Source organism: Ahaetulla prasina, chromosome 8 (assembly GCF_028640845.1).
Source record: "Ahaetulla prasina isolate Xishuangbanna chromosome 8, ASM2864084v1, whole genome shotgun sequence".
NCBI lineage: Eukaryota > Metazoa > Chordata > Lepidosauria > Squamata > Colubridae > Ahaetulla > Ahaetulla prasina.
Window position 1 is genome coordinate 25,161,445 of NC_080546.1, and position 19,683 is coordinate 25,181,127.

Consider the following 19,683-nt stretch of genomic DNA (forward strand, 5'->3'; position numbering starts at 1 on the left):
TCTGCCTCTAAGTAACATATGCTTAAAAAAAATCCATATCATCAATTTCATTAAAAAACAAAAGCCAGTTTAAGGTTGAGAGGGGTGGTTGTTTGAGAAATGATTTTCCATTGCCTTCTTTCTAGAGCTGAGAGCGAATGATGGCTTAAGGTCACCCAACTGCCTTTGTGCATCAGGTAGGACTAGAACTCGCAGTGTCTTAGTTTCTAGTCTTATGCTACAAGAGCCATGGTGGTGCAGTGGTTAGAATGCAGTATTGCAGGCTAATTCAGCTAATTCTGCTGACTAGCGACTGTCAGCCGTTCGACAGTTCAAGTGTCACCTGCTCATGGTTGACTAAGCCTTCCATCCTTCCGAGATCGGTAAAATGAAGATCCAGATTGTTGGGGCCAATATGCTGATTCTGAAAAACCGCTTCGAGAAGGCTGAAAAGCATTGTGAAGCAGTATATAAGTCTAAGCGCTATTGCTAAGTGCTATGCCTTATAACAAACTGGCTCTCTTTAAGGGACATACGATAATACTGTAACATCATTTCATTAATAATTTACAATACTATTTAAGAACTGCTAAACAATATTTTATCCCAATAGACCTTTTCAGTGATTCAAGGTAACAATCAACAATGTATTCCAAGATCTTTTCAGGTAAGGGTTTTCAAACTGTGATCCTTGGAGCAACCTGCAGCAAGAGAGGGATTACAATTTAAAGAGAAAAAGAATCCTGATCGATCTAGGGCAAGCAAAATATGAGTTCTATCAAAATACCCTTCAGAATTGTTTTAACAGCTTGCCTTGCCAATGGGAGAGAAGAGGGTTTTTAGAGATAGCTAGCATGTATAAACTATCCACCAGTTAGCTGACAACAATTATTTATTGTTTAGTCTTCATTATTTAGTTTTATTCATAAGATAAATAACACAAGTTCATTCTTTTAAATAAATGCATTTCATTAAATATGAGAACCCTGTTTTAGGAGCTGATTACCCATAACTGAAATATATGGGTAGCAACTATAGAGTATATATAGAGTATATAGAGAACAGTATGTTTACCAAACACAGTGTCTGATTTTTAAAATTAGTCAGAGACAATTTAAATCAGAATTATTTATAATAAAGCAGTCCCTAGATGACTTTATAATGAAGTACTGTATTCTACACTATATTTCTAGCTCCCAAATAAAAACAGAAGAAATTTATAACTGATGGTATTACTAATATGTCATGTGACTAGATATTTTAGATATTTGGCCCCTTGCAGGCAGCGATTAGAAAGACATTGCTGGATTGTATGCAAATTACCATTTTCTTTTTACATTTATTTTTCTAGCATTCATGCCTTACCATGTTGATTATTAACTTCCCAGAAAACTAAGCTATTTTAAGATTTTATATGTAAGACATGCTTCATTTTTGAAAGAGGACAAATGGCTAAAAAAAAGAGCCATATGCTAAAACAATTTGAATTACAAGAATGGAATCCTTGATTCCATATTGTCGTCATCAAATAAAAGTTGAACTGCTCTGTTTCATTAAAAACTAGCTTGGTGATGCACTTAGTTAGACAAATATGCAGTAAGAACGATGATGATGATGATGTGTTTTGCAGGAATTGGCCTAATACGGTTTTTTTGGTTTTTTTACATTTATATCCCATCCTTCTCCGAAGACTCAGGGCGGCTTACATTGTGTAAGGCAATAGTCTCATTCTATTTGTATATTTACAAAGTCAACTTATTGCCCCCCAAACAATCTGGGTCCTCATTTTACCTACCTTATAAAGGATGAAAGGCTGAGTCAACCTCGGGCCTGGTGGGACTCGAGCCTGCAGTAATTGCAAGCAGCTGTGTTTTAATAACAGGCTATCTTACAGCCTGAGCCACCCACGTTGCATAAACCTAGGTATTACTATTAGTAAACTAAGGTTTATTCTTTTATGAATTCAGCCAATTGTACCTTATTTAATAGCTTACAGCAGGGGTGTCAAACTCGCTTCATCACGGAGGCGTCACATGATTTATTGGAACTTTTTTCACCTTCGCTAAACTGGGCGTGGACGTGGCGGTGTGTGACGCATCTGGCCCACTGGCCACGACTTTGACAGCTCTGGCTGACAGCCATAAGTAAGTTCAGCCATTTTAAAAACACCTTGATTCTCAAGGGGAGTGACAGTTAGTTGATTGTTATGGCTATTTGCAAAATACAATGATTTCATCTTCAGAACGTAAAATTATATCATTAGAATACATCTATAGAAAACTGTACCATTCCTAGTTCAATTTAATAAGGAAACTAGATGGAATAAATATGTTGCCTAAAATGAGTATCTGAACAAAACAGATGCATCAGTGCTCAGTTTTGTATTATGCCTTAGACTTTTCACTCAGATTTTAAAATGCCGAGGCCTTGATTTCTTAGTTCATTGTATATGTCAGTAGTTTTGATTGGATGCTTCCAGTGTGACTAACAACTTGATATAGTTTCTAGTTCATCATTTCTCCTCTTTTGCAACTTCTGTAGAATCTGAATTAAATTTGGTTTCTTATTATTCCTTACTTTAGGCCTCTGAACTTGATTTTCCAAATCTATTGCATGTTTCAGTTTTAAGAGTAACAATAAATATCTTGTTTTACTACCATAGGAAGATTGTTAAAACTTGGAATGTGAGCTAAACATATTTCCAGAAGTACACATATCCCAGTATTTATATTCAGTCAGGTGTGTGAGCATTAATACCATTAAGAAATTCCATGATCTGATTTTCCTGCAATAAAACTTTTTTTTTAATTAAACACTTGGCTCCCTTTCTTTAAAATATTTTATGACTAGGAGAGCTAGTTTGGGAAGCCAACATTTTCCTATTACTCAGCCTTGTACCTTCTGGGGAAAAAAGGAAGGGGTAGAACATTATTTTAGCAGCAGTGAAATAAAGGTAAATCACTGTGAATTGCATTTTTTTCTTTAATACTAATTAAGCCATTTTCTTCAAGTGTTTCCATTCTATCATACTTGCAGATCAATAAAAATATATTACATAGATATTGGATATTATTCATCCCCATTTAATTGGTAATCCTTTCTCTCATTCTCATATTTGGCAAGATTAAGGGATCTCAAGACTCTGTTGAGATAAATACAGTACAATGCTAGAAGTGCATGTAATATATGAAAGTTGCTCTTCAAGGAGTTAAAACTCTCCTGTTATGAGTTAAATACTAAAGGAGGAAAATTATAATACATTGCTTAAATCTGTCCTAGTCACCTCCCAAAATTCTATTTTGATACCTTAGAGCATTTAAAACATTTCCTTACAATTTATTTTCACATTTTCAGCTTACTGTTAATTGCTTCAAAAAGAGTACAGGCTACTTTTAGTGTAGACCAGGGGTCAGCAACCTGTAGCTCTGGAGCTGCATGTGGCTCTTTCATCCCTGTGCTGCGGCTCCCTATTGCTGGTGGGCTCCACAATTGATAGGGCTTTCGGTTAGGGCAGGTAGAGGAAAAAGGACGCCACGCTAGGAGGAGACTCTATGGTGGGGGAACTGGACTTCCGGTCTGCTCCAGAATTGAATGGAGGGCTTCTGGTTAGGACCTTTGTGGCTCTTTGAGTGTTTAAGGTTGCCGACCGCTGGTGTAGACATAACATATTCTGTTTGATCTAGTGGTTAAGGCACAGGCTAGAAAATGGAAGACTATGAGTTCTAGTCTCAATTTAGGCATGAAAGTGAGTTTGGGCAGCCACTCTTTTTCACTTCAACACACCTCACAGGGTTGTTGTTGTGGGAAAAATAGGAGGATGGTGTGTTGGATCTACTCACTGCCATGAGTTATTTGTAAAAATATTAAAGCCAGGATACACACACACCATGCTTGGTTATTGTTGCTTTTGTAATGTATTTCATCCATCTCCCCATCAAGCTGCCACTATTTTGCTTCCTAATCCTAAACAGTTTAGCTTCCTGACCCTAAAAATTCCCAGGGGAGGAATTTCTCCATAACTTTCTCCATAATTTTTAGGGTCAGGAAGCTAAACTGTTTAGGATTAGGAAGCAAAATAGTGACAGCTTGATGGGGAGATGGATGAAATATATTACAAAAACTTACCTTTTTTAAGTGAACTGCTTCCATGTGGCAGTAAATACTAAAATAATTAATTCTGATAACCATCCTCATACAAAGTGTTGCTTAATATCCAGAAAGCAGTTCTGGACTGTAACTAACCAAACCAGCAAAGGAATTATTCAAGTTGATCAAAATCACACACTTCTTTTTCAGTGTCCTAGATCTCACCTATTCGTGATTTTAAAATACTTAAGGGACAGTTCACAGATTATCAAATCTCAGTTGTAATAAATAACAGAGATTGAGTTTGATAAGGAAACAGGCATCAAGGCATTTGGAAGACAAGGTGAGAAATAAACCATACACGCACTGAAACAGCAATCAATTGTGTTGCAACTGATCTTTTCAGCAGCTATTTAGTGTTGATTGCAAGAGACATTAGTTGAATACTGACAGAGACATTTTCTCTTTAAAATGCACAAGCATAAGGGATCGAGGGGAGAAAGAGACAGCCAGGTGCATTGATAGGGTTAGGCGAAGCTGAAGAAGTAATGTGTCTCATTCCTTAGGAATGCTGTTTGGCTCCAAAGGAATCTGCCCTTTCCCAAAGTGTATGAGCTGACCTGATGAAATCAAAAGCTAAAAGCTAGCTCTCTGGATTATGATGTAAATGGCAAATGGATTTAAGAAGACAAAGATCAGTTTGAGTTGAGCCTGCAGGTCTCTCTGGCTTCCAACCTTTCTTTTGGCACAATACGTTTGATAAGAGGGAAACTAAACTAGCAACACAGTGACTTGACGTTCAGCAAGGTCTCTGAGTAATTAGAGATGGACAGGAACTGTTCTCCTGCTGAGCAGGTCACTGCAGTTCAAAATAGTATACTATGCTGTTGAAGTGTCACAGAGATATGAAGTTGGCTCGAGAAATAAAGTCCTCGCTTCACCCGTTTCCTGCATAACGGTTCCCTGTCCATGAACTCTTCCCATCTCAAAAGGCAGTTAAAAAGTTTTCTTGTTGGTATTTTGAACCATTTTCTAAGACATGTGTTTTATATTGGTTTTATTCAATTTTGTAAACTGCCCCGGAAATTTTATTGAAGGGAGAAATATACTGTAGTTTCCTCCGATCATGTCATATAACCCACTCATCATTATATAATGCTATTGAAACCTGGCATGGATGAACAGAATTGGGGTAAAAGGTCACTCTTCACAGATTCACATGGAAACTTCAACCCCAGAGTGTTGGCACAATGCCCCCCTCCCTTTAAAAACGCCACTGAATGCAAAAATGATGTCCAGCCCACTCAAGTCTCAGGTTTGAACTGCTGGAGACAATATTGTAAACAAGCAATTAAAACCTCAAATAGATTTCTGGGGGTGGTGGGGGAGAGAGATGCTTTTATCATTTTGTAATGGAAAATAATAATGAAATGATTATTGCTTATTATAGAGATGCCCAGACACTTGCTGGTGACACCTGCCAGATCACGGTTGTCTTGTAAACACCCTCTGGGAGAAGTATAATATAAAAAGGGAGTGAACTAGGAGATGCTATGGCGAGGACTGGATCATGATAACTGTTCTGTTTGCGAACAATGCGAGGGTCCGAGGCTTGGCTTAAAACTGGTTTATTAACAACTCTTAACAACTCCTCACTGGAGGCAATAAAAGGAACGCCGAGCTTAGCTCGGCTCCTACTTAAGTATACTACTTAAGTATAGCTCGTTATCAAGCTGCGGAACCAATCAACAAAACCTCCCTATTGGCTCTTTACACTAGCCGTGCTTTAACCAATCAGCAACGGCTAGCAACAAGCCTTCTCTCCACGGATCATATTCCCGAGGACATAACACCCTTCACCCTCCGGATGGCACATGCATAGTCTGCGAGATATGCCGGGGGCCTTCGGCTCCGCCCCGATCGTCTTAGTTCTTGAGTCGGTGGCGCTGGAGTAGGAGGAGCCGGACTACCATCCTGCTCCGAGGGTGGAGAGTGCACCTCGGGATCGAGAAAAGACCCTGGCGATGCTGCAGCAACGGGAACCGCAGGTAAGGCAGCCGGCGAGACCGCTTCGGTGGTTGAAGTACGTGGTATGTCTGGCTGGGCCACCGAACCCCCGAAGAGATGGTCAGGTGTTGGAGCAGCAATGCTTTGCTCAGGACATGGATCAGCCGGCCCAACGATTCTTCGGCACAGCTGATTTATATGTCGGCGCCACTGGCGTCCATCTCCCAGTTGGACCCTATAAGAATAGGGTCCGGTTAATTGCACAATAGTGCCGGGGAGCCACCGGGCGTCAGCCCCGAAGTTTTCTGCATAGACCAGGTCCCCCACCCTGAACTTCCTATAATTGGAATCTGTGCATCTGGGTATATCTGGAGTGAAACTCGGATGCAAACGATCTAGAGTGGTTCGTAAACGCCGACCCATCAACATCTCGGCCGGGCTGCGATTGGTATCTGGGCATGGGGTTGAATGTTGTGCCAATAAATATTGGCAGATCTTGTGGTGCCAGTTAGAGGGGCCCAGGCGGCTTAATGCTTCTTTAGCTGCCCTAACGGCCCTTTCCGCCCGGCCATTTCCCGCCGGGTGGAAAGGAGCCGTGGGGGCATGGCGGATTCCCAGCCGTGCCATAAACTGCTGAAAATAGGCCGATGTAAATTGGGCCCCATTATCCGTGACAATGACATCGGGAAGTCCATGGGTGGCGAACAGGGTTTCCAAGACCCTGACGATGGCTCCAGCCGTGGGGGAAGGTGTCAATGCAATGTCAACCCACTTCGAGTAAGCGTCAACTAATATTAGGAAGGTTTGGCCCAAAAAAGGTCCAGCGAAATCCACATGGATTCGCGCCCAAGGGTTTCTGGGGTTCTCCCAGTTCCTAACGGGAGCGGCGGCTGGCGCTGATCTAGAGGCTTGGCACTGGGGGCAATTTGCCACCCAGGCCTCGATCTCCTGATCCATCCCCGGCCACCAAACGTAACTGCGCCCTAAGGCTTTCATTCTTACCATTCCTGGGTGGGCGTCATGCAAACAACTCAAGATACGCTTACGCAAGTCGGGGGGTACTACTACCCTATTACCCCACAACAAGCACCCCTTAAGAACAGATAGTTCATGCTGCCGGCGGGAGTATGGAAGGAATTCAGAAGCTAGTGATCCCCGCGGCCAACCCCTTTTCACCCAATCGATGATTTTAGACAGAGATGGGTCCTTAGCAGACAAACTCTCGATATCGACAGCAGAGACAGGAACGTCCCAGTCCTCAACAAGAAGGACAGCGGACGTCGGGGCTGGGTCGGCCTCCGTTATAGGTAAGGGGCAGCGGCTAAGCGCGTCCGCGTGCCCTATAGATTTCCCGGGCTTATACAACAGTTGGTAGGAATAGGCGGCAAGGAATTCCACCCAGTGGGACATGCGTGGGGATAGAATTTGGGGGGTTTGGCGATCGCCTGCCAACAGCCCCAGCAATGGTTTATGGTCGGTTACAAGATAGAAAAACCGACCATAAAGGTAGTCATGGAATCTTCCAACTACTGCAGCTAGGGCCTCCCGATCAAGTTGGCTATAGTTTCGTTCGGGAGGGGATAAAGTGCGTGAATAGAAAGCAATAGGGGCTTTGGAGCCATCAGGAAGAAGGTGGCTCAGAACGGCGCCCACGCCATAGGGGGAGGCATCACACGTTAATGACAGTGGCAGGCAGGGATCATACTGCACTAGAACAGCCGCCGACGTAAGGGCATCTTTGACAGCTCGAAACGAGGCGGCCGCAGCATGGTCCCATCACTATGGGGCTTTGGAATCTAACAGCCTATGCAAGGGCTCGGCTAACGTGGCCTTATGGGGCACAAAGATGGCATAAAAATTAAGAAGCCCCAAAAAGGCTTGAAGCTCCGCCTTATTTACAGGCGTCGGGGCATTCTTAATCGCCTCTACTTTGGAGGGCGCAGGGTGGATTCCTGAAGAATCCACCAAAAATCCCAAGAATTCTACCCGCGGAACCCCAATACGGCACTTCTCTTTTTTTAGCTTTAGACCCGCAGCCCGGAACCTGCTAAGGACGGCCCTCAAGCGTTCGACGAGTTCTGACCTATCCCTGGCGGAGATCAGAACATCGTCGAAATAGGGTACAACCCCTGGAATTCCGTGGAGCAATCGCTCCATCAAGCCTTGAAATAGCCCGGGGGCTATGCTGACCCCGAACTGCAGGCGGTTACACTTAAAGGCACCCCGGTGGGTGACAATCGCCTGGGCCATGGCGGTCTCCTCATCCACCGGGAGTTGCTGATACGCCTGGGCGAGATCTAATTTAGCAAATATTCTGCCTTGCCCCAATGAGTGAAGGACCGGATAAGGATTATCCTGCAGGGCTCTATTTATGGTGCATTTGTAGTCGGCACAGATCCTAATGGATCCGTCCGGCTTTAATGGAATCACAATGGGGGTTTCCCAATTAGAATGGTCTATAGGTTCAAGGACTCCTTGGGAAATAAGTTTATCTAGCTCTTTGTCTACCCTGGGACGGAGCGCTAGGGGAACCCGCCGAGGCTTAAGGCACCTGGGAGCTATCTGAGGGTCCAGATTAAACGCAATAGGGCGACCAGTGTACTTGCCCAGACTGCCGTCAAATACATCCCCAAACTCTAAAAATAAATTGTCTGAAGTATCTAGGACATTAGCATGGACTCCGGACACTTCAAGATGTAAGGCAGCAAACCAGTCCAGCCCTAAGAGACTTGGGAGGTTATCCCTAACTACAATGAGGGGTAATTTCCCCAAGAAGGACCCATAGGCGACCCGAAAAACCCCGCATCCCACAGTCGGAATTTGTCGGCCCTGATAGTCCCTTAAAGAGATCTGACAGGGCTGAAGGCAGCGTTTAGAGATGTGGGGCATCAACTTCTGCAGCATCGGCCACGCGATGAGTGATCTAGAGGAGCCGGTGTCAATCTCCATTGAAATTGGTACATCTTCTAAAAGAACTCTAAGGAAGATCTTTTGAGCAGGAATACCGGAAGAGGCGTGGTTGACGTCAATCGTTGCAACATCATGGCCCTTGGAGACGGGCTGGCGTTCGTCAAGGCGGCTCGGCATTCGTCTTACATCGCGCCTCGGTTCGAACGGGGTCGAATATGTAGTTGAAACTGGAAGTAGGGCCCGGCAGACTCTCGATAGGTGGCCCATTCGGCCACACCAGCGACAAATCGCGGTTTTAAATCTGCAACTCGAGCGGTTGTGGTTTCCCCCGCACCCGAGGCACATCTCTGGTTTTCCCCTCCCCTCGCGATTGCCCTCATTTCTTCGAGCTGCATTGAGGCGGCGCACAGCTTCATCAGCAGGGAACGGCACGTCGCCATCTGCGTCTTCATGGTGGACTGATAGCGGCTTGACGGCAGCAGCAGCCGCAGCGGCTCCGACATGGAACCGCTGGATCTCTGCTGACGACCGTTCCGACATTTCAGAAGCTCGCGCCTCTTCGATAGCCACCTGAAGTGTCAATTCAGAGCGGGCCAGTAGGCGGCGCTGCAACCGCAGGTCCTTGACCCCTGTAACTAGTTGGTCTAACAACATGTCTTCCAAATCGGTGAACTCGCACTGTAGCGCAGCATCGCGAAGGGACGCCATAAAATCATTGATAGACTCACCCTCACCCTGGAATCGCTGTCTAAAAAGATGTCGTCTGGCCACGCGGGAGGGTTTCGGGGAGTAATGGGCCTGTAGTTTCTCCAATAATATGTCCCAAGGGACGGACAACACTGCTTGTGGGGCGGTAAGAGCCCGAGCCGTCGCAAAGACGTGACGGCCACAAAAACTAAGGAAGTACCCACGCTTCCTAGCGCTCGAGATATCAGATAAATTGTTCGCCTGCAGGAAGCATTCAAAACGTTCTAAATACGCTTCCCAGACTTCGTTAGCAGGCTCAAAAGGGGAGAAGGTTAACATGGCAGTTGTCATTTAGGAAATTTTGCTCCTACCGCTAGTACGGAAACCGTCGCCTCACGTAAAGTTCCACTCCTCGTCGCCAGTGTTCTGTTTGCGAACAATGCGAGGGTCCGAGGCTTGGCTTAAAACTGGTTTATTAACAACTCTTAACAACTCCTCACTGGAGGCAATAAAAGGAACGCCGAGCTTAGCTCGGCTCCTACTTAAGTATACTATATACTCATTATCAAGCTGCGGAACCAATCAACAAAACCTCCCTATTGGCTCTTTACACTAGCCGTGCTTTAACCAATCAGCAACGGCTAGCAACAAGCCTTCTCTCCACGGATCATATTCCCGAGGACATAACAATAACAACATTTCTCTTGGGATTCAATACTCAGGAGTAAACCAGGTGTTGATGCTGGTCCTGTTTATCATCACCTAATTCACTCCCATGAATTCTGGGAGCCCACACATCTTAAAGTTGCTGAGATTGAAAAACACTGCCCTGGGTGACATCCAAACATACACAGGCTTTCCTGTCATCTAGTGTCGACTTTTTGATGTAGTCCAGACAAGAAGCACCAGTTTGTTGCACCAACTACCTTTATTGTAAGGTTATAGTTATAGAATCTTGAAAGGCTTCTCCCCTATTATCTTTACTGTTCAAGAAACTAGGGAAAGTCTTTTCTAAGACCTTTACTAATTCCCCTTTATTTCTGTAGGCTTAACTGTACTTATGTGACCATTGACTAGTCTGCAGCTCCTCCTCCTGTCTCTCAGGGATATTCTCACAAACCATCACATCAAGTCATCCTCTGATCTTCTGCAGCCCATGTATCATAACCTTGATGAAATTCACACCTTTGTCAGTTTCTGTTTTGAGTAACCTATGTAGGCAAAGGAAAACACCAGGTTATTTGGGTTTGTGCCTTTCTTTCTCTTTGGCTGATGGGATTTTTTTTAGAAAAATTAGGAAATATTTGCTATTTATATATATGTAAAAAAACACCCTTGCCCACATACATACATATAAAATTTATATGTAAATTATACATATATACATATATGTGTATATATGTGAATACATGTATGTGTATATATGTATATATATGTGTGTATGTATACACACACACACACACACACACACATATCTTTTCTCTTATGTACGCTGAGAGCATATGCACCAAAACAAATTCCTTGTGTGTTCAATCACACTTGGCCAGTAAAAAATTCTATTCTATTCTATTCTATTCTATTCTATTCTATTCTATTCTATTCTATTCTATTCTATTCTATTCTATTCTATTCTATTCTATTCTGTTCTGTTCTGTTCTGTTCTATTCTATTCTATTCTATTCTATTCTATATATATCAGGGGTGAAATCCAGCATGTTCTGACAGGTTGTGAAGAACCGATAGCGGAAATTTTGAGCAGTTTGGAGAACCGGTAGCTGAAATTTTGAGTAATTCAGAGGACCAGCAAATACCATCTCTGGCTGGCCCCAGAGTAGGGTAGGAATAGAGATTTTTCAATATCCTTCCCCTGGAATGGGGTGGGAATGGAGATTTAGCAATATCCTTCCCCTGCCATGCCCACCAAGCCACGCCCTCCAAGCCACTCATGCCCATCAAGCCACGCCCACAGAACTGGTAGTAAAGAAATTTGGATTTCACCACTGAGAAATAGATATAGATATAGATATAGATATAGATATAGATATAGATATAGATATAGATATCACAAATGCCTCTGCTCTACTTGTAAGCACATCTTATTTGTTTAAGTAAATAATGAACTACTCAGGTCCTGAGTATACATAGACTAAACACACTAGCCTGTCCTAAATTACATAATATATGGGAAGCAATTAGCTAAGATAGTTAGTTTGTCTTAGTTTTAGCTTGCCCTTGGCTTTGGTTGACTGCAAAAAAACATGCTTTCAATAATGTAAGGAAGACAGATTCCCACTGCTAAATGGCAACAAATGAAAGCATCTGGATGAAGTCCCCTGGAAAGGAGGGGGTAGAAATTAAGTGTGGGAAGGACAGTATGAAGCTGTTCAAAGTGGATTTATTGAGTTCAGCTATGCCAGACATAGGATTTTTCCCAGGTGGGCTTTTGTCATGAAATCATACTTTGGTAGGAGTGACAAAAGCAAGATATGTAATCCATGATAAAACTGCATTTATGAGACCCAAATCCATAAGAAGGGTTAAATAATTATGTGCCCTAAGTATGCATTTGGTTTTTCACAAAATGTTTCCCTCTTCTAGCTGATATTATCAGTATGAGAGTCTAAGAAGCATGACCATAGATAATATGGTCTGACTAGCTAATCTTAGCAAACAGCAGGGTGTCAAGTATGGAAGTAGATTGTTACAGCTACAGCCTTGGAAACATCAATTAAATGACCTCGGAATTCCATCCTGAAGTTTGGGCAGCAAATCACAACGATACCAAAATAACATGTACATCACCAGTATACGTGTCCTAAAATGTCTGATCTCTACCTCCCTACGTCCCTACCTAATTTTAAGCTGAGCACCCAGAGCAACTCAGATGTCTAATCAAGATGTAAATTCCATGATGTTATCAAATCCATTTCAACCACACATCTAAAATGTTTTATTCAAATTCATATCCACCTTTTCAATTTTCTTTTTTTTTATTCAAAAAGTTTTACAGAAAATTTTTTTTCCCCTTTCCCCCCACTTCCCCTCCTCCCTCCCTTCACAACCCCCTCCCCCCCCGACTTCCCGGAACGAGCACAAGGTATAGTTAAAAATAAAACAAACATATCTGACAAACTATCTGACAAATTGAAAGACAAAAAGGACAAATATAAAAAGTGGAAAGAGGGGCAAATAACTAAGGTAGAATATCAGCAAATAGCCCGAGCCTGTAAAGATGAAGTGAGGAAAGCTAAGGCTCACAATGAACAAAGGCTAGCGACAAAAGTAAAAAATAACAAAAAAAGCTTCTTCCAACATGTTAAAAACAAGAAAAAAGTCAAGGAAACAATTGGCCCATTGCTGGGAGAAAGTGGCAAGAAGATGACAAGCAACAGGGAGAAAGCAGATCTACTTAACTCATATTTTGCATCTGTCTTTACACAAAAGGAAAAAACAACCCAACCTATCAAAAACAGCACTACAAAAAACAGATTAGAAACACAAGTTAAAATAGGGAAGAAAATGGTAAGTGAACACCTGTCTACCCTAGACGAGTTCAAATCACCAGGACCGGATGGATTACACCCCAAGGTTCTGAAGGAACTGGCAGACGTGATCTCAGAACCACTGAACTATATCCTTCAAAGATCCTGGAGGACAGGCGAGCTGCCAGAGGACTGGAAAAGAGCTGATGTAGTTCCCATCTTCAAAAAGGAAAAACAGATCCAGGAAACTACAGACCTATCAGTCTGACCTCAATACCGGGAAGATTCTGGAAAAGATAATCAAGCAACGAATCACCGAACACCTAGAAGCAAACAAAGTAATAACCAAAAGCCAACATGGGTGTGTCAAAAGCAGAACATGCCAGACTAATCTTATCGCATTCTTTGACAAAATGACAAAATTAGTAGACCAGAGGAATGCTGTCGATATAATTTACTTGGACTTCAGTAAAGCATTTGATAAAGTAGACCATAACCTACTACTAGATAAAGTAGAAAATGTGGGTTAGACAGCACCACCACCAGATGGATTCGTAACTGGCTGACCAACCGCACTCAACGTGTAGTCCTCAACGGAACTACATCCACATGGAGGAAGTATGCAGTGGAGTACCCCAAGGCTCTGTTTTAGGCCCAGTACTCTTCAACATCTTCATCAATGACTTGGACGAGGGATAGATGGGGAACTCATCAAATTTGCAGATGACACCAAGCTGGCAGGAATAGCCAACACTCCAGAAGATAGGCTCAAGTTACAGAAAGATCTTGACAGACTTGAACATTGGGCGCTATCTAACAAAATGAAATTCAACAGTGAAAAAAGTAAGGTTCTACATTTAGGCCAAAAAAACAAAATGCACCAGTACCGTATATGTGGTACCTTGCTCAATAGTAGTACCTGTGAGAGGGATCTTGGAGTCCTAGTGGATAACCATTTAGATATGAGCCAGCAGTGTGCAGCAGCTGTTAAAAAAGCCAACACAGTTCTGGGCTGCATAAACAGAGGGATAGAATCAAGATCACGTGAAGTGTTAGTACCACTTTATAATGCCTTGGTAAGGCCACACTTGGAATATTGCATCCAGTTTTGGTCGCCACGATGTAAAAAAGATGTTGAGACTCTAGAAAGAGTGCAGAGAAGAGCAACAAAGATGATTAGGGGACTGGAGGATAAAACATATGAAGAACGGTTGCAGGAACTGGGTATGTCTAGTTTAACAAAAAGAAGGACTAGGGGAGACATGATAGCTGTGTTCCAATATCTCAGGGGCTGCCACAAAGAAGAGGGAGTTGGGCTGTTCTCCAAAGCACCTGAGGGTAGAACAAGAAGCAATGGGTGGAAACTGATCAAAGAAAGAAGCAACTTAGAACTAAGGAGAAATTTCCTGACAGTTAGAACAATTAATAAGTGGAACGACTTGCCTGCAGAAGTTGTGAATGCTCCAACACTGGAAATTTTTAAGAAAATGTTGGATAACCATCTGACTGAGATGGTGTAGGGTTTCCTGCCTAGGCAGGGGGTTGGACTAGAAGGCCTCCAAGGTCCCTTCCAACTCTGTTGTTATGTTATATGCTAAAAAAATTTCGTCCCAACTTAATTATACCCCTACAATTCTCATCAATTCCTAACTTCCCCTGAAAACAATCAAAAATAATACATCATAATCATTCAAAGACAGTCTGATAACTCTTAGTCTGATATCTATTTTGAATATAGTCAATCCATTTTTTCCATTTCTTTAAGTATCTTTCTTGCGTATTGTCTTTCAAAAAGGCTGATATTTTCGCCATCTCAGCCAAATTGGCAACTTTCAATATCCATTCTTCTATTGTAGGTACTTCTTTTTTCTTCCAGTACTGTCCTATTAGTAATCTTGCTGCTGTTATTAGATTTAAAATCAATTTAGTCTCAGTTACTGTACAGTCTGTAATAATTCCCAACAGAAAAAATTGTGGCAGGAACTGTATCTTCTTTTTCAAAACTTTTTGTAAAATCCACCAATTTTTTATCCAAAAGGCCTTTATATCCTTACAAGTCCACCAAATATGAAAATATGTAGCGTCCATCACAATTACATCCACCTTTTCAATTTTCAATTCAGTTTATTACAGTCAGAGATTGGAGACCAGAACAAATAAAAACACTCAGTACATATACAATAGGGACACGGTGGCTAAGATGCTGAGTGGTTCAAATCCCTAGTGCCGTGTAAAGGGGTGAGCTCCTGTTACTTGTCCCTGCTTCTGCCAACCTAGCAGTTCGAAAGCAGGTAAAAAAATGCAAGTAGAAAAATAGGGACTACCTTTGCTGGGAAGCTAACAGCGTTCTGCAGCGTATGAGGCTAGAGAATCGTTGCCTATTGGCTTATAAATGAGTGGCCATCATTGGCCAACAGGTGATAGCTGCTATGTAAGTAGCAGCTGTGTGTGAAGTTGGTTTGTTCGGGAATATTGCCTATTTTTACTCGCTGTTAGTTTGTTGTTAATAAAGGATTTTGCTAACCGTCAAGCCTCCATTCCTTCTTCATTCTTTGAATGAAGCAGTTCTATGCGCCTTTGGTGTTTAGTCATGCCGGCCACATGACCACGGAGACGTCTTCGGACAGCGCTGGCTCTTCGGCTTTGAAACTGAGATGACCATTGCCGCCTAGAGTCAGGAACGACTAGCACATATGTCCAAGGGGAACCTTTACCTTTAAATATACAATTAAAAATTCTAGTATAAAATAATAAATAACAACTAAAATCTATGATAAAATCCAGTCTGTCAATTATGCATGGTCTAACTATACTAAAATTACAATCCATAAACTGTGTGGCCCATTGTCAGTTTAATACTAAAAGGGAAAGGGCTAAGCGGTGCAAAGAGTATGCTACATTTGTTATATAATATAACTATGGTGGATTAGGCACGTGTTTCCAATGAATCCCCAGTGCTGCTGTGCAGAATCTAGCCACCTACGCTGTAGATATGGACTGTTCATCCTTAAGCAGCCACTGGAGATAAGTAGTTTCAGAATGGCCAGGATACCTAGCAGTTATTGGCGGAATGTTTTTTCTGACTCTCTGTGTAAAAGGAACATTGAAGGCGTATGTGACCCACATATCCACCTTAAAATTCTATAAATCCAAATTTGAGGTCAATTCCAGACAGAAATCTGTCCAGGACTTGTTAACCGCAGCCCTATCTTTACTGAATTCATATTATTGTGTCCCTCTTCATCTCAAGTGCACAGTGTAATGTCACAGTGATGGTGACATTAAACTGTCTGTGCAGCAAATGGTTTCCATTTGACTCTTTTTTTTTTTAACTGAAGAAGTAGTCTGGTGTTAGGTTATTTGTTGTGACTGTATAAACTTTATATTAATTGGCAAGTACAAAATTTGTAAAAAAATATAATATAAAAGAAATTAAGATAATGGAAACTTTTGTTCCTTACACACCAGCATATTGGTATTTTTACCATAGATTCTAGGTTAACGATGTCACTTTATATAAACTCAGAATGCATTAATATCATATTTCCAGATCAAAGTAAAAATGTAGTATCATCATCCAGAATGTAGTGGGGCAGGAAGTTCTCATCTCACACCACTACTTTGTGAATTACACTGGCTTCTAATAGGCTTCTAGCTACAGTTCAAAGTACTAGCCATCACCTGTAAAGTGATAGATGAGTATTGGGAAATGTCAATTTTTACACAAGAAAGAAGAAGAGGAGTATGAGTGTGATGGACAAGGCAGGAAGTTGAAGAAGAAGAACATGTTCTCTAAAGGAAAGGTTGTCCAGTTTCCTGTGGGATAGAACTGACTTCAATAAATGAATTTGTCATTATGAGCTTTTCTTTGTAGTTATATATGCCTGTATATTATATATGTAGGGGCAACATAGTGGCTGAGCAGTTAAAATGCTAGAAACTGAAAACCTAGGTTGGAGCCGCGAGCGCCACAAGATGGAGTGAGCTCCCATCCTCGCCCCGGCTCCTGACAACCTAGCAGTTCAAAAGCATGCAAATGCCAGGAGATAGCTAGGTACCACTTCTAGCTCTGTGACATCATGCTGGCCACATAACTGTGGAAATATTTTTGGGCAACATTGATTCAATGACCTTGAAACTGAGATTAACACACACATCCCTATAGTTGGCAATGACTAGTAGGGTAAAATCCACAGGGACTCCTTTACCTTTACCTTTTTATTATATATGTTTATTATATGTTCTAAAAACATATATTTAGCTTTATTTATAAAAAAAAATGTTTGTCTGAGAGAGAGAGAAATCAAATTCAGGAGAAGAGAGATGGCATAGAATTAATAAATATCCAATCTCTAAATAATTGCTATGAATTACTAGCTGCATTGATAGCAGAAGATGTGGGCATATAAAAAATATTTGCAAATTAACTCTGAAACCTTTCGTAATAACATCTCTTGTGTATCAGAACCTTTTTCTTTTTATCCCTCCCCATTAATTTTTTCTGCTCATTTATCATCTAATAATAACCCTAAAAAGTATAAATCATGCAGACAGCAATTATCAATGGTTCAGTGTCAGTGGGGAACAACCCCCTGATGGAATTTTATAAATGAAATTTTTTAATTACTTTAGGATGGAATGGTGATTATGCTAAACTGATATGAAAGCGGGATAGGGAAGATTGCAGGTAACATGGGAGATGAGATTAAAATGATATGAAAACTAAATAAATGCCAAGACTAAATTGCAACCTCAGAAAACTCTTACAAATTCAATGATAACAAGATTAGAGAAAAACATTTCCGAAGACTAAATTGGGTTGCAGGACTATGCCATTTATTTATTTATTTATTTATTTGAAACATTTATCCATTGCAATATAAACATATATATTTTAAGGAAAAATATTGGCTATTTTTTATACCATTTAAATAAAATATAATTGTATAAACATAAAATTCAGTGATCCTGAAGATACCTAAAAGCCAGGCTTTGTTGTTAGTTGCAAAGTCATGCCTGACCCATCGCGACCCCATGGACAATGTTCCTCCAGGCCTTCCTATCCTCTACCATCCTCTGGAGTCTATTTAAGATCGCGCCTACTGCTTCAGTAACTCCATCCAGCCACCTTGTTCTTTATTGCCCCCTTCTTCTTTTGCCCTCAATCATTCCCAGCATTAGGCTCTTCTCCAGTGAGTCATTCCTTCTCATTAGGTGGCCTCTTTAGGTGGCCAAAGTATTTGAGTTTCACCTTCCGGATCTGGCCTTCTAAAGAGCAGTCAGGGTTGATCTCCTCTAGGACTGACCGGTTTGATCTGACCAGTCAGTCAGATCAAAGCCAGGCTTATAACCAGTGGTGGGATTCAGCCAGTTTGCACCACTTCGGGAGAACCGGTTGTTAACTGTCTGAGCAGTTTGGCAAACTGGTTGTTGGAAGAAATCATTAGGGCAGAGAACCAATTCTTAAATTACTTGAATCCCACCACTGCTTATAACCCAACAATCTGGGGTCCATACCTGAGTGACAGTCAAGGCTACACTTTTCTAACAACTTGGGACACCCCTGTTAGTGCATATGATTATTTCAATAGAGATTTTGGTTGCTTTTGCCTCTTTATGGGAAAAAGCCTAAACATTATCTAAAATACAGAAATCTATTCATTTGAAGACCAATACAGAAATTGTTTAAACACAGTAATGTTGAGGGATCCCCAGTTAAATCCATCTGTCCCATCAGGTCCAGGAAAAGGGACATGTTATGGGTCCCATCAGTCAAGGAAGTTTGTTTGATGTGGCCCCTGTTCTCTGCAATGCTCACTCATTTCTGAGGTGCGATTGCTCCAAACTTATTGGCTTTCTGAGAGGTCTTCAAAATTTGATTAGGCCATCAGACCTGGGAATCCCATGAAAGTCCATTAGGTGGCTTCATTGTATGTAAGTTTAGAGTGTACCTTTCCCTGTCATTTTATTATTAATATTTTTCACTGGTTTTAACGTTTGAATCATGTTGGTTGTTCAGCTTGTGTTTTAATTGTGTAAAACCATCCTGCCAGAACCAATTAAGCTTCTCGGATGAGAAGAGAAACGTCTTCAAGGAAAAACAAAGCAAGTCCAGTTGTCTTTTGAAAACGCACCTTTGACACACCCAGAGTCAATGCAAGTGAGATGGGTAGCTATGTAAATTTGATAAATAAATAAATGATGAATAAAAAGAAAAAGCATATACCCATTGAGCCATACAGAAGTTTATTTTCCTTGGGTAAAGGACTACAGTAGATCATATATTGGTTTTTAGATAGTTTGTTCCTTTCCTGTATTTCTGTAATTTGATGTTTCTTTTTTCTCATCCTGTGTCATTCTGACTTTATCCTTGATTTTGTTTTTCTCCCCAACCTTTCATTTCTTTTCTCCTTTTACCTTCAAAGTGACAGTCAACTTCCGGTCACCATGTTACCCATTCACAAAATTCACAAAAAGTGGTGAATAAAAAAAATATGCATTCAGTAGCTTGAGCTGTAGATTGCAGATTTAT